Below are 15,530 nucleotides of genomic sequence, written 5' to 3' on the forward strand. Positions count from 1 at the left end.
CTAAATGACCCTGACGGGTTCACCTGTGACTACAAGCCTGTTGACCAAGTTTCTCTGCTCATAAAAGTTAAGAGGAAAGTTAATTGTTCTGCTTTCAGTGTGAAACGTGGGGTCAAAAGCCATAAACACAGGAATGGATAGAAATGAAAAAAGAAAGGGTTGCTGCACGCTAATGATAAGTGTATTCTCAGCAGAATCAAGACTGACAGACCTTAAATAAAAAACTGTTTCTCAGACTGCTGCCAAGGAATGTGTGAAGGGGGAACGTTATATTATGGCTCGTATCATGTGGTGGAGGGGAACAGGGCCACACCGTACATATGTTTCATTCAGGGTGGGGCTATATCCATAAATTCCACTCATGCAGCCCTTCCCTTGCAGGAGACCCTAACATTCACAAATTAAATGCCAGGATTGAAAAAGGTCCTACTGGTCTCTACCCACCCTCTGGAAGGCTTGTAATTACCCTCTCCCAGAAGGGGCCACACGACTTTCTGCATCCAGTACTAAGCAAACACAAAAAGGAAGTCCCAGTAAGGTTAAAACATTTTTAGACGTTTAGATGAAAGAAGCTGTGTTTGTGAAAGAAAACAGCAAAGTGTTTTCCAAAGAGGATAGATGTGGCAAACCCTATCTTGTGGTGGAGATAATAGCATGAACCTAATGGTGGGGACATCATGGCTGGAGTGCCCACATGATGTTTTCTCTTATCTCACAGTGAAACTCCATTTCCCGTAGTCCAATAAAAGCATATAAATAGCTACTGAAACATCATGAAGCATCTTTCCAAAGTTTAACATTTGTATCTCTGTGCTTTTTAGCCAATATCTTTTTTTTTTAAACAGATCATGAGTCAGATTATTGACAGAAAAAGTTCAGTCTTGTTCTAATGAACAATCTTAGGGACAGTTCACCCCAAAATTGAAAATGCATATTTTTCCTCATACCTGTAATGCTTATTATGAGTTCAGATTGTTTTGGTGTGGGTTTCAGAGTGTTGGAGATATTGGCCATAGAGATGTCTGCTTTCTTTCTAATACAATGGGAATAAATTGCTATTAGCTTGTGGTGCTAAAAGATCTAAAAACATAAATAAACCTCAAAATATATACGCACGCACACAAAATTCCATTATATTGGAGAGAAGGTAGACATTTCTGCAGCCAACATCTCCAACACTCGGCAACAACAATCTACATTGATAAACTGCACTAAAGGTAAGAGGAAAACTAAGTATTTTTCATGTTGGGGTCAAATGTCCGTTTAATTCAAGGTCCAACAACTGGCTTTACCAGGAGTATCCACCTCTTTCACAATCTTCCTCAGTAGATGAGGTTGTAAATAAAATGTAAATACTAAAAAGCTGGTCATCTCTAGATATCTGAGCTCTGCCAAGCATATTTTAAGTAGTTTCTTTGCGCTGCGATCTAATAAAAACAATATTAACAATGAATTATGATCACCCCTCAAACAACCACTAATCTCACAGTGGACATGTGCTGAAACAAACAGTATAACACATGTAATTGTCTTGCAAAGTAATTACTCAGCATTTTTAGTAAGCTAAACAACTTTCTAAACTAAACTGTCCTCTTTCTTTAGACAAAAAAATGGAGAATTTAGGCATACAAGGATAAAAGAAGAAGTGGAAGCCACTGCTGCAACATTATTATTAAGTGACTGGCTGCAGCTGCAGTGAACGTGCTTGTAATGGATTGACAGAATTTGAGGGTTAAAAGGCTGTGGCTTAACTTGTTGATCCCTCCAGATGTAGGCCAAGCTCACTGTGCTGAGAAATCAGTGGTTAACAATTTCAGCACAGAGATAAGAAAGCGGAGGCAGCGTAATGCACTGTTACATGAGAGGTAACATATAAAGAAACACATCAAATAGAGTATAGTTAATCCAGCATAATCCAATCAGTATCCAGTCTGCTCTGAGGGTGAAGACAGCTTCAAAACATTGTATGGCTATTAGCTAATGACACACACGGATGCTTTGAGAATTAGCTCACCAGACTAAATCCATGTGAAAAGGTCTGAGGGCTCGGACTCATGTGTGACCGCCAACATGGATGTGAGACTGGCTTATGTCCAGCTGGACGCATGACTGACTGACTCACTGACACAGACACAAAGTATAGGGTGAAACCAGGCTGGCATACAGTCCGCGGCCATCTTGCATGGCTGGATGGCTGAGCTACAAGCTGCTTATCTCGGCGTGTGTCATAATCTCAGCACAGAAAAACAACCTGAGACCGGAGGAGCCAAAACGAAATATTAAAGCTGGTAAGCCTAAACCGAGAGCTGGGCAGTGTGCTGTAAAAAATGAAACCAAAATACAAAAAGCAAAAAAGGCATGTTTGGCGACATTAACAAGGACACCTGCTGTTTAACAGAATTGACCTGACAGCCTCTGCCCTGCAGCCTCTCGGCTATCAGCTGCACAAAACAAACTGCTGGGACACAAAAAACACTGTGTTCAGGGTTAACAGTACACTATCCCTGTAAGTCTCTTAAAAACAGATAAAACTGTAAAACAATGACATTTTGCTCTAAGCACTGACAGGTGAACCTGTCATTCCAAAAGATCCCCTCTAAATCACAACACTGGTAAAAGTATAACATGTTACATAACTGCGAGAAAAGAAAGAAATATGGATGTGGACAATGGTCGCCACTAAAAGCTGTAACACAATCACTCCCGAGGAACATTTAGCTGTTGACGCAGCTGGTTTCGTCTGACTGCATGGCTGTTTTGACGGCTTTTCTACAGAAATGTTATCGCACAGATATGTTATACTGTGGGAACCTGCTCTTCGTAGCAGCAGCAGCCTAAACCTCTGCCCAAAATAACCAGGACAACTTCTGTTCCTGCAGGGAACAAGGTGACTATCTGTCAGATAAATAGAAAACTTTTCCTGACAGTCGATATACCAAATCAAGAAAGAATGAAGACTGCAGTCTCAGGCCCTATCTACTCTATGCATATTAAGATATTTTAATTTAAAAAAACATTTTTCTCTAGGTTTTGGTCTCATGTCAACACGCAAAAGGGAGTTTTAGGTCACTAAAACGCCTTCTAAAGTTCTTTTTGGTTTTTTTTAAACACAATTATATTAATCTGTGCGGATCTATGAATGCTCATTTATATATAATGGACATGTATTTTATTTTTTGTCCCTTTATGTACCAAAGTGGATATGTTGGGATGTGACCATTAAATACATTGTTTTATGTCAACTATTTTAATAATTTGGTCCGTTCCGCTGTTTTTAAATGTCTCTGTCGTCTCCTATGGTTGTATCTCACTTGAACTACACTGCAAAGCCCTCATGGTTTCTGGTGGTACTCCTCTGATATGTCTGTATTTGTAAGCTTTAAGAAAACATGCAAAAAATACTGATGAAACGAACGCGGAGTACAGACAGAATGTTTCATTCATGACCATATATATATTTAACATTGGAACATAACAGTCCGAACAAAAACAAACTTAAAAAAAAACGTTTCACTTTACCTGTGCCTGCCCTTCTACTGCTCCGTCTGTGGCAAGATTATAAAAAATGTATTTTATAAAATGAAGTAGCAAAAGATCTGTTTACAAAAATATCTGTGTATGTTTAAACAGGGCCTCTGTCTATAACCAAGCAGGAATGCATTACTTTCATGCATGTTATTTGTGAGAAATTTGCTCAACAACAAAAACAACAAAGACAGAAAAGGTGCTTTTTTTTTTTTAAAACAATCACGAATTCTACAAACTCAATAAGAATGTGCATGACTGACATTACCGGCACCACAGACACTAACTCAGTTAACGGTAAATCACAGTCCCATGCTAAAACTATCAACAACATCTCATCTTGGGAAGTATGCAAACAACAAAAAGAGAGAAAAACCAACACATGCATTTATTGACATAATACCTTCATCCACCATTAGTCCCAAAGAAATTTACCAACTCTTAATTCGTTGTCCTGTTGTGAACTCTCCATTTGATCAGGTTGCATCAGCTGATGAATGAAACATATAAGATATAGCCTAAACATATTTTCTGTCTTTGCCCTTTCGCTTGACAACTTGTCAGAACTTGAACGTGCTTTGTGGAGGGTGGGGTGGCTTTTAAAGAGCAGGATAAAGCATACCATGCTCTGGCACAGTCTCCTGCAGAATCTGATATCTGTCTGCTGTTTCAAGGCCCGTTAGACATGCTTTGGTTCGTGTCTGAGGGAGAAACATGTTGGCATCTGACCTGTTACAGTCAAAGAATCAAACATGTGTGATTTCTTAAATGGTCCACTAAATGTTTTTACAGCATTATTATGTACCCTTAGGGCTTGAAATAAGAAAACTGTGATCTGTTAGGTCATAGACGCCAAAGCAAGCTTTGAATTTTGGTTGTTTAAAAGCTCCAAATCAGATTTTAAAAAAAACCCTGCACCCGGATACTGCTACAATCACCATCTTTTGAGACTAATAATCTTTGTGAATGTGCCCTGATAACATACAGGAAATGTTTTGAACTTTAGTATTTAACGGTTCAAAAATGCTGCTATATGGGCTAAGTAACAAAGCTGCATTAGTGAGTGAGATAAGGTTTACTTTGATATGTTGAACACACGTCAGCTTTCAGTGATTGAACTATTATTACCATAAATGCAAGAAGCAGCCTGAACTGATGACTGCATAAAATTCACTGTTGGACAAAAAATGCTGGCATCCGACCAGCTGGAAACTCTCCAGCAATAAAAAAAAAACCCACAGAAAAACCAGAGAAAACTGCAAACTCATTAAATAAAATCTCATTTCCAGCATCTCTGCTTTGGGAATTAACATTAATAATGTGACCTAGACAAAGGAGATGGAGGCGAGCAAGGATTGAAACATGAATCCCACTTGGCCCATAAAACCCCCTCCCTTCCCGTCCTCCCACACCAACATTTCGGTTATGGGACTCCCCCACACACGTACAGGACCCACATGCTCCCTTTGTTGGAACCGCAGCATGGCTACACTCTTTCCACATCTTGCGGCTTAAGCCACACAAAGTGATTAATTTTGATACTCATTGTGATGATAATCTGAGGTTTGCCTCAATTTTCAGTCTGGCAAGAGAACAGTCACTTTCTAACTTTGTTAACTAAAACTGAACGTCACTCTCAGGCAGGCAAAGCAAAGACTATTAATTAAAAAACTACGCAAGCTGAAAAACATTAAAAGCTTTCAGTTAGGAACAAACCCAAGCATGTATAATTATAGCCTCAGTAATGTGACATAGGGTTCCTACAGCTCACAGCAAGGTAGATTTAAGACTTTTCAAGACTTTTTTAATGCCACTCAGTATTAGGTTTAAGACCAATTTTCTAATAACCAAAACTGAAGAAGGACAATTTTATTTTGCCCAAATGTTTACTGTAATGTAAAACTTGACATTTTTGTAAAGTGAAGGTTAAATTATCCACCTCAAATGTTGAAATGAACAAGAGCCCTTTTAAGAGTGGAACACATGGAAAATAATTGGCACACTATATTATCATGAAGGTATCTATTTGTTGTATCAACAGAAGTAGGAAATATCTGGCATTTCTGGCCTGTTTTCTGACAATTTTGTGTTTCTCAATCTGCATGTAAGATTCCACCACTTGGATTCCCATCATTAGGAGTTTAAGAAAAGACATTTATTAAATTATCTAACCAAAAACAAATGTTTTGAGATTTTACGATGCAGTGTCAGAATAAAACTTTTCATAAAATCCCACTTCCCATGCCCAAGCATTTTTAAAGACTTTTGAAAGATTTGTTTAAGTCAACATAATACCAGTTAAGGCCTTATTTTTTGAATAATGAATTCAATACCTTTAAAGACCTTTTAAGAATCAGCAGGAACCCTCTGTAACAGCCTGAGACAATTATGTCACTCCAAATAACAAACACTCAACCTGGAAAGACTATTTCCCTAAACTGAAATGTTTATTAGAGTACACTATAACTGCATTGACCTGGGAGCAATTAGAGAACTTAACCTTTTTTGCTTTGGGTGCAGCTCAGTATGCACAAAAGCACTTACTGCTCTGCCATCTTAACATATATTTAGAGGAGATCTCATTTATTCTGTAATGTGGCACTATGTGTTGTTAAAGGGAAACCGTTCATCATGGAATAGATTTATTGCTGAGCTGTCCACAGAACACAACAAGTAATAATAAAGATATCTTTGGTCATTTCCTGCTTACATCATAGGTTAAAAAAAAACTCCTCAATTTGTGGATGAGAATGACCTCTGAAGACTAAGGCCATATCCACTCTAATACGATAATGACTTCCACACACACGCGTTCTAGCACAGTTTTCATAAATTATCTTATATTGATACACCGTTAACATAAAGCAGGCATGCATGTGCCTGTGTAAACTGAAAGTAGACTGTCTACTCTGGGGGTGGTTGCTTAGTTACAGAAAATACTACAGAGATGGTGAAAATTAAGGCCAGAGATTTCTTTGTTTGGACTGACAAAGAGGTGGAACTGTCAGTGAAAGAAACTCATGAGGATGAGGTGGTCAAGGCGCTGGAAAACAGGTTGGGAGTCGTTACAAAGCAAATATAGCAACATATTAGAGTGGTACTGGAAGCATTAGCCATCACTGGAGGAAGTCATCGCAATGCTAAGGGAGCAATCACACAAAAAGGATAAAATCACAAAAAGGTGCATAGACCTAGCTAAAATGTTTTGACTTGACACTATGTGACTGATAAGATCGAATTTGGAAGTGAACATGGGTGTCTGTGTCATCCTCTCCAAAAAATCTGTTTCCAACTGTCCAGATTAAAAAGAAAACTTTTTTGAAAATAAAATGGTATCAGCAGCATTTTCAGTTCCAAAACCCCAAAGTGGTGTAGATGCTAGGGGTACACGTAGCAATAGTTACGTGTCCTTCAAATGAAAATGTATACATGTAGATGTAGCAGTAAACATACAAAATTTGTAATATATATATATGTTAACACTACCTCACATTTAAAAGTAATATTTTTCTAATTCTGGGGTTAGATATGCTACTATCCATTAGGATTGGAGGAAATCAATTCTTAGATGCATTGCAATTCTCTTATGTCTTCATGCAAAGGAAATGGAAATTTACAATCCAATTTTGACATGGCAGCCTCTAACAATTTTGTAAGGTTGAGCTTTAAGTTCCTTACTGCTGGACCAATTGGATGATGAAACATCACAGATGTAAACACGTGCATCATGTTTACATTTTAAGCTAGGCTACTTCTACTTCAAGTATATTCATCTGTTTATTTAGTGATGGATTATTACAAATAAACTATAGCAAACAGTCACACAGTTATTAAAAAAAATAAATCATGCATAGAAATCAAATATTTATGCATCGAGGTGCATCGATAATCATTTCACAAATGCATCATCTGATTCTGAGTCAACTCATGTGGTGCTGAGTGATTTCCACCCCTATTATCCATTATAAATATTAAAGTTGTCTTATTGATCAAATTGTGCTACCAGGTTCTGCATTTCAAACATTATACCTCTGATTATGAAGCCTTTAACCTCTTTAAACAAGCTAAAAAAAAAAAGAATCACTGCAGGCATCAGAAGTAGCACAGCTTGTACCGTGCTGTCGAGGGTACGACTGCAACAAGTTCAGATTGGCCTAAAATATCATTTCAGAGGTCACCCAGTTCTAGTTATAGAACCATAACACTGCAGATCAAGGCTTGTTTCTCTGGAGGGAGTCCGCTCTGTGGAGTCTGTGACTGAGCTGGACTTTGGAAAACCTCAACGCACCTGATTGTTTGACAGATTTTAATGGACACAGGCTGATGTGCCAACTTTTGAAAACAGATTAGGATTCATACTAAACTCTAACATTAGTCTCTTCGGATTTGGTAATTATATTAATTAGAATGAAGTGCAACATCTGTATCTGTGAGTGTTTTTCCCATCAGCCTTTGTTATAGACCCACTTCACATCATCTAAAAGCTTTGATGCATTTTTTATTGCTAATAAAACTGGGGAGAGAGTGAATGACTTGCTGTGCAGGAACAATTACTCACCAAAGGGTCTGAGAGCTGTCAACCTTAAGCCCATTAATTAAATATGTGCCACCATGAGTGGCTGAGCTGGAAACAGGGTGCACTGCCCTTTAACCTCTGAACAATCAGAAAGGTCAAGAGTCAGTGGTCTTGGGAGGGGACAGGCAGTGTGTAATTGTTAGGTGGGTATCTAAACTCATCAACCAACGTCAAATGTTTAAGGTTTATTTTTTGATTTTTGTGCTTTTATCTCCCCTTTACTGGTTAAAAAAAAAGAAAAAAGAGTTGAGTATTTTCTATCTGAGTCATATGGCCAACTGTAAAAAGATGTACTTAAAGTTAAGCACGTAGCACTAACTTATTCTGGAGACTGTGAGCAGAGTAGGGCTGCAACTATAATAATTATTTTCATTATCGACTAATCTGATGATTATTTTCATGCTTAATAGCTTGGTAGGGGTGTAAATCACTGGTTTCATCACGTTACAATATTATATTGATACTTTGGACAACGATACAATATATCCCGATATGACAAAGTCTACCATGATACGATTTTGATTCGATTTGATTTAGGGGCGTGCAACCGATATGGGTCAACATATGCTCATTTTACACGGTTACAGGAGAAGCTGCCACCCCTTTCTTTGCTTTTGGCCAAAAATAAAAATAAAAACAACATATACATAATTGGAAATAATTAAAACTTGCTTATTCTGTTGAAAACCAATGTTTTCACTTTAATTAAAACTATTTTTTTCCTTAAACATTCAGGTCTGTCTGACTTGAAGACAAACTTCTCCCAAAATCCTAAAAGCTGCTAAAGTATAAGCCTCAATAATAACTGTCAAGGATCATAGACAAAGCAACTGTCTTTTGTAGGTCACATTTCCCCCACATACATAACATGCTAATGTTATTAGCATATGCCTATGGCGTTTTACATTGAAGAAATTAGCTTAGCAGCCTAATTTTAGCAATCATCAAGTCTCTTCTGTAGTGCAAGAAACATCATAGTATGCATATTATTATCATGATGCCCACCAGCAGATGAAGACATGAAATGCAAAGCTTCTCAATCAATGTAACATTCATTCATTTAGTTGATAAAAATATCAGTTTATGATATCATCAGAAATCAGCATGTTAAAGCCAGTATCTGCCGATACCAATGTTGTGCCAATATTATCGTGCATCCCAAACTGTTTAGTCTGTAAGAAGTAAAAAAAAAAAGAAAAAGTGAAATATATCCTCACAGATGCAAACTCTCTAACCCAAAGACACTTCATTTACTATCACAAATGACAAAGAAAAGCATCAAATTCTCACATTTCAGAAGCAGAACCAGAAAATGTTTGAGATTTTCGCTTGAAAAAAGACTGAAACAGTTAATCAATAATCAAAAAAAAAGTGATAATTTTTTTTTCAATCCACTAATTAATCGCTAATCTAATAATAATATTGAATGCTATATACTACATGAGTTTTAATCCCAAATTATGTCAGTTATTTGGCATTTTTTCCAAGATGTAAAGTTCTAACAGAAAGTTGGTCACGCCAACAGCTATGACTGAGGGTTTCTCAGGAAAACTGTTCTGAGATACATCCCACTGTGTCCCATTTTAGGCAAAGACTACACTGAATATGATGGATTTCTCTTTGTGAAATACAAGCAGCAAACTCTGCAGCTAAATGATGAAGCCTATGCAGAAGTGCCAAAAACTGCAGTTCATCGACTGGCCACTTGAGCCTGCCTCCAAAAGTGAGTCAGTCCCCATAAGCCTGCATGTTAAAATGCCCACCTCTGCAGCATAAATATGTTTACAGCCTGGTACAACAAAACAGTTTTGGTCTCTATAGCTTATTTCAACATTCATGTCAACTGAACAGGAGTGAATTTGTATGTAACTCACCTGTTTACATTTTATTCTGGCTTACCATTACACATAATTAAGGGTGTGGCTTCTGTAGTTGACAGGCTGTCTGTTAGGAGTAGGGCTGCAGCTGTATACCAGTTTCAAGGCATACCTTGGTAAATTTACTGTTATTATCATACCAAATACATTTGCTTATCTAAGGTATTAAAAATGCAACTCAAAAGATAACTTTTAGTTACTCTTAGAAGGGGAAGTTTTTTTAGGCATTCTTCCATTAATAATGTTTTAAGTTTTTTTCTAAGTTTGGATTATAGTAATAAAGCCTTGTTAACAAAAACCTTTTTTCTGTTGTCTCTTCTATAAGGATTACTGTAAGTGATAAGTATTAATAGTACTAATAATTCTGTAATAATGCAATACCGTGAAACTGCAGTATTTTCTGTGATGGTTACTGTACTGTGAAGATCTCTCTACATCCTATAGTTAGGGGTCACCTAGGCTCATTCAAGTTATTCAATGGACCAAATGTTCAACTAGGGTCACTTGTGGCTTCAAAAATGCCAACATTGAGGCTTCAAAATGGGAGTCCACAAACCCATGGGTGGCTACATCCTAGGGCGCAGGTTCCAACATTGGGGGTGGGGAGACATACGGAAGTGGGGGTTTGGGTCCTCCTCTAGGAAATTTTGAGCATTAAACAATTAACTGTTCTGATGAATTTTTATGCATTGATTTTTGCATTTACTCCATTAATTCATGTTGTAAATGTCTTTAATTTCATCAAAATAAAAGTCCTGTGCTGCCTTTCATGTATTTTTTTGGGGGGGTGCACTTGTCCTAAATATCCAAGGGGACATGTCTCCCGCCTCCCCTCAGAAATCTAGACCTATGGCTACATCTATTCTGTTTATGCAGTCTATGGTGAAACAGGAACTCTGTTCTTTCTCCTTAAAGTTTTATGTTTTGTTTCACACAGAATTAATTCACTTTTTATGACAAGGAAGAGAGGAGGTGTCCCTTGTTTTGAGTGAGGTCGCCCTCATGCTTTAAAAAAAAGACTCTTGTTGTTCTCTTAAGTAAAATATCTTCAGCAACTTTCCACCAAGTTCAAGGTTAGAGGTTAGATGAGCTTTTCATAATATTCAGCTTTTTACAAGTGAAAACTGCAAAAAACTGAGAAGTTGTCGAGCTCAGCCACAAAGCAACAATCCTCAAAATGTGAGGTTGGGTCTTGGGTGTGGCTAACAACGGCTGTCTGAGCCCAGCTGTCCCAACAGCGAGGACAAGTGCAAAGTCGGGCTAGACTGGGGGCAGGGTGTGGCATGGCAGGGGTGCCATGGTGACGGAGCAGGCCTCGATAGAGAAGGGATGCTAAATGAAGCTATTGTTTGGCCCAAGTGAAGCACACCGCACAAAGAATGGCACATTCAAACAGTCATACAGGCCTATTGTTGTGGCGGGCCAGCAGAGCGCTGCAGGTCCACAGTTTCTCCCACAGGATCCACAACACATTGCACAGAGAGAGCAGGATCTAAGAACATGGAGCTCTGACACCAGCAGAAACAGCACTGACCTGGAGAAACTTTACCCAAAAAAAACCTCAAAGACTTTTTAGATCACTTTATAACCATCACTGGACTAGTCCAACTTAAAATGGCTTCTCTGGCTCTGATACATTTGCTGCTGAAACTGACACAATCTGATGTGGATCTATAACAACAAACAGGAAGTCTATAACAAAACATAAGACTTTTTCGAGTACTCTCCTCTTGGAGTTTATTATGTGTATCAAGTAGAACAATCGAATTGTAAATCCACAGAAAAACAATCAGCAACTATTTTGACGATCAATTCATCATTTAAGCACTTTTTCATACAACAATGCCAAACTCTCTGGTTTCAGCTTCTCAAATTAGGGATTTTCACATTTTCATTATTTTCTGACAGTCTGTAAACCAGGCAATTTATAGTTTACAGAATGTTATAGTTAACCATTAGAAACTAGATCAACATCACTTTTCTTGTGCTGCATTCAGACACCTTTCACAAGTATTAAGAAAAGCAAATTTATCTAAATATATAAAGTAAATATAGGCGAACCTGCAAGCACTGAGCAATTTGGCAAAAGATGTCCAAAACTTTTTATTTTTGAGGGGGTGGTGGTTATTTTCTACTGCTGTCTTGCTAATTTCCGGGTCACTTTTTGAAAAAAAAAAAAATCAAGTCAATCAAAGGGTCAAACAGGCTTTCACAAAGCATGCTTCACAGTAACATTATTTACATCCCTAATATGTCCCAGTATTCGGAAAAGAAAGCTGATGTAATCTTAAATAAGGATACACATTTCATTATTCTCACTCAGAAAACAGTAATTACAGAGCTGCGGTTCAACACCTGCCTCTGTACATTACTGCCACCACAACATCCAGAAACCATGCTGACATATGGAGGTCTTTTAGGGGCTCAGCTGTGTTACAGCCACTCCTTAATGACATCCACCATTGAAAAAATAATTAGTCTATACCTCCCCCCCTGTTGTTGGTGCTGTCGTTTACTCTTTCACTCTGTAGTGCTTAATGGGAGCCGACCAGGGAGGCTGGTCCCCCCCGCTGCACTGCCAGTCCTGTGAAACGCAACACTCAGTTCATTAACCCAGTTTCCTGAGAGAGCTCCAGCAGTGTTTATGTGTGCTGGCGGACAGAAGCGCAGGTACAATACACTGCTGCTGTTTATGGAGTGGCAGCTCTGATGCTGATGCTTTGATATGTGAAGCCAAATCAGTCTATTGCCATAACATATTAAGTTGCTGCTCAGTGTGCTTTTAGTTGCTATTTATCTTATGTTGTTCTTCTAATTTTACTCAGTTTCTTAAACAAGGTATCTATCTATCAGGCATTTAAATTTTTATAAAAGTTAGCGTGAAAAGGGCTTAAAAAGCATAAAATTCAAGACTTTAATCAAGCACTGCAGGTAAGTATAAAATAGGACTTTGAGACTTCATTAGGCCCACACTGGCAAAATTCACGTTACCTTTTGCCAGCAAGCTGCAAGTATAAAGTTAAAAGACAGCACGCAGTTTGGTGTTTTGAACATCAGAAATGTGGTCTTTTATGCATAAAAGCTTGACCCAAATACAAATTCAAGACTATTTAAGGATTTTTAAGGCCTAATATTAATAAAAATGAACTTTTTAAGGACCTGCACATGCTATGGTAAACATCATTAAAGCTCAGCATGCTGTCAAGAGTGGTGACCGCTGAGGAAATGTAAGGACAGAGCAGCTCATATCCCAACAGATACAATTGACCGATGAGTGCTCCGGTCCTCCAGCAGCACTGCCAAGAGAAACTCAGTCACAATGCTGCAGTCAGTGTCACCAAGCACAGTCTGTGTCTGGTTCTGTTTCCGACAGCAGCGCAGAGTGTCAGTGCCTGTGACAACAAGAGGATGACGCGAAACATCAACAAACGACCACAGCCAACATAACACGGCAGCAGTTGCTGTAGCTGAAGGCTGCGTTTGTGTCGAGGAAGCAAAGCCACAATGTGTCAGTTAATGTGCTTATGATTGCTGAAGGTGACCGGCAAAGCTGCTATCAGCAACTAATGTGATGAAGTAACACAGAGCAGCAAGCTTGTCAAGCTACATGCAACGCTTTGTGTTTTTACAAATCTGACAGACAAGGAGACAAAAATAAGGACTTCAGGCTAACGGCTGTATTAATCCACTCTCTGCCTAAGGTGGGCCGGTGTGAGGGTTCACCATTAAAAATGGCAAATGGAATGAATTTATATAGCAGGTTTCTAGTAGAGATGTCCAAATCGAAACAGAAAGATCGGTATCGCACCCGGTCATGTATGTGGCAATTTTTATGTGTTGTGACTGGGAATTTTCAAGTTAAACTATAACACTATTTTGAAGTGGAATTGTGATTGCATTACTCTTTTATAAAGTTCTGTACTTTAATTACAATGCTACACTGAGTGGATCTGAGAGCTATCTAAAGACATATTTCAGTTTGTTTACTTTGTTATTTTGTAAAAATAAAATTAAAAACCCTTAAGGAACTGTTTGGATGCAGTCATTTTGCATTGAATTGCAGAGTTGGTAAACTGTCAAGCACATACTGGATTGATTTTAATAACTTTGAAGTACTTGATTTATGCGCTGTGCAGCTGTATTATGCAGGTAAAAACAAGTATCGGATTAGGACTCGATATTGGCAGATACTCAAAATCAAATGACTTGGATCAGAATCCAAAAAAAAATTTGATCGGGATATCCCAACTTGACCTGACTACTGTTACATGTCAGGACAAGCTTTCATATTATGAAGAGCATCAAATGGGGTTACTGTCAGACTACACAGGCAACCAACTGCAGATTTGCCAATACTTCGACAATGTCAGTGTCAATAGCGTTATATCTGTGATGAGTCAGCGTGAGACAATAATACTGCCCTGTGGCTATAAATATCGGTCATGCTGTAATAAAAAGGCTTAAAGCACATACCTCTTGGGAAAGCATGTTCACTAATCACCTGCAATGTGCACCTTTTCAGAAAAACAACACATGCAATTCAAATGCCAGGGCCTGTTGATGCTGATCTGAACCCAGCCAACTCCCTGTCTGAGCATTAACACTGTGGACAAAATAACAGCATGGTACATCACGTAAGGCTTCTCCGATGTTTACAGTGAAAACACGTCTGCAGATCACACCACAGCGGTAAGCCCTCTCACAAGGCAGCGGCCCATTACAAGCACGTACAGGCCCCCTCAATGATTTAGACCATTTTAATTCTCGGGAATGCGAGCCTTTTCTGATAAGCACCTAACTGGGAATAAGCCTACTGCTAGAATGATTATGCTGTGATAATCTCTGTGTTGAGCGCTTGGACTGACCTGTAACTTTGTGGCTTTCACAAGTGAGTCATTCAACTTCTCAGCATAGTGATAAAAGTGAACTCAGAACAGGTGAAGTATCATGTGTCTGAGAGCTCAAGCGGCCAGTCCTTTTATCAAGGGTCATGTGGCAGGTAGGGCCCTTTATGAGGGCAAAAATGTGACCTAAATTCATCAATCAAAGATGAGAATGGGACTGGGACATATAAAGTGATGATTAACTCTGAATACATACACAATTTTGTTTTCAACTGATGGCAAATTTGTTTTAATTATATCATTCATCATTAAAATAAATGCTTATACAGATAATTGCCAAAATGCCAAATGTCGGCCCGAATAATTGGCCAGGCAAATTATCGGTTGAGCCCTAGTCAAAAGTAGAATCACAAAACCTGAGTGCAGCAGCCCTGACGAGAAAGCTGCTTTTTGTGTGACAGAGAAGAAATAGGAGGTGTAAACTGGATTATTACACAATGTTTTTCTAAATTATGACAACTTAATCAGCTGCTTTGTCATTTTATGACTCACCCCGGCCGAAACACCCCAGCCGACCAACCCATATATAGATATATATATATGCATATTAACATATACCAGATCTTATTTTTACATCATTGGTAATATTCAACATTTCACTGACATACTTATTGAACTTATTCCCACTTTTCCAGCTATTCCTACTAC

At 38.4% G+C, this 15,530-nt stretch overlaps 1 protein-coding gene across 3 annotated transcripts in view; it reads right to left on the minus strand.

The window, feature by feature from the left end:
• The window catches only part of daam1b (dishevelled associated activator of morphogenesis 1b), a 68,273-nt gene that overhangs the window by 51,712 nt on the left and 1,031 nt on the right, over positions 1–15,530 (minus strand). The gene's annotated exons all lie outside the window — the stretch shown is intronic.

Source organism: Plectropomus leopardus, chromosome 16, assembly GCF_026936395.1.
Source record: "Plectropomus leopardus strain MGB_pleo_1.0 chromosome 16, ASM2693639v1, whole genome shotgun sequence".
NCBI lineage: Eukaryota > Metazoa > Chordata > Actinopteri > Perciformes > Serranidae > Plectropomus > Plectropomus leopardus.